Consider the following 388-nt stretch of genomic DNA (forward strand, 5'->3'; position numbering starts at 1 on the left):
GCAATTTATTCCATATAAAAGTTTTGTCGAGCATACTTTGTATGAGAGAAAATGCGCAGCACTACCACCAAAAAAATTGTCAAAAATCACCGCTATTTTACAGACACTTGAAACTTGCACTTTATTGTACCCCTTTGTTGACATTTTTTTTAACTCTGTATAAAGTTTTGAAATCGGATGTAACGAATATTAAATAAACAAAATTAAAGGTGTAAATACTAAAGATTAAAAAGTTGAGCTATTCAAATGACGAGGAGTGTATGTGGCGTACGTTTGGGAGAGTGAGCCTTTTTACTCCAGAATGCATGTGCAGTGGCTCTCAATGGTATACGTCATAGGTGGGCACACCAATACAGTCTCATTTTGTCATGGTATTCGTGAATCGCGC

This window comes from Rhagoletis zephyria, unplaced genomic scaffold, assembly GCF_001687245.7.
Source record: "Rhagoletis zephyria isolate East Lansing unplaced genomic scaffold, Rhagoletis_zephyria_1.1 Rzeph_scaffold_05514, whole genome shotgun sequence".
Classification (NCBI taxonomy): Eukaryota; Metazoa; Arthropoda; class Insecta; order Diptera; family Tephritidae; genus Rhagoletis; species Rhagoletis zephyria.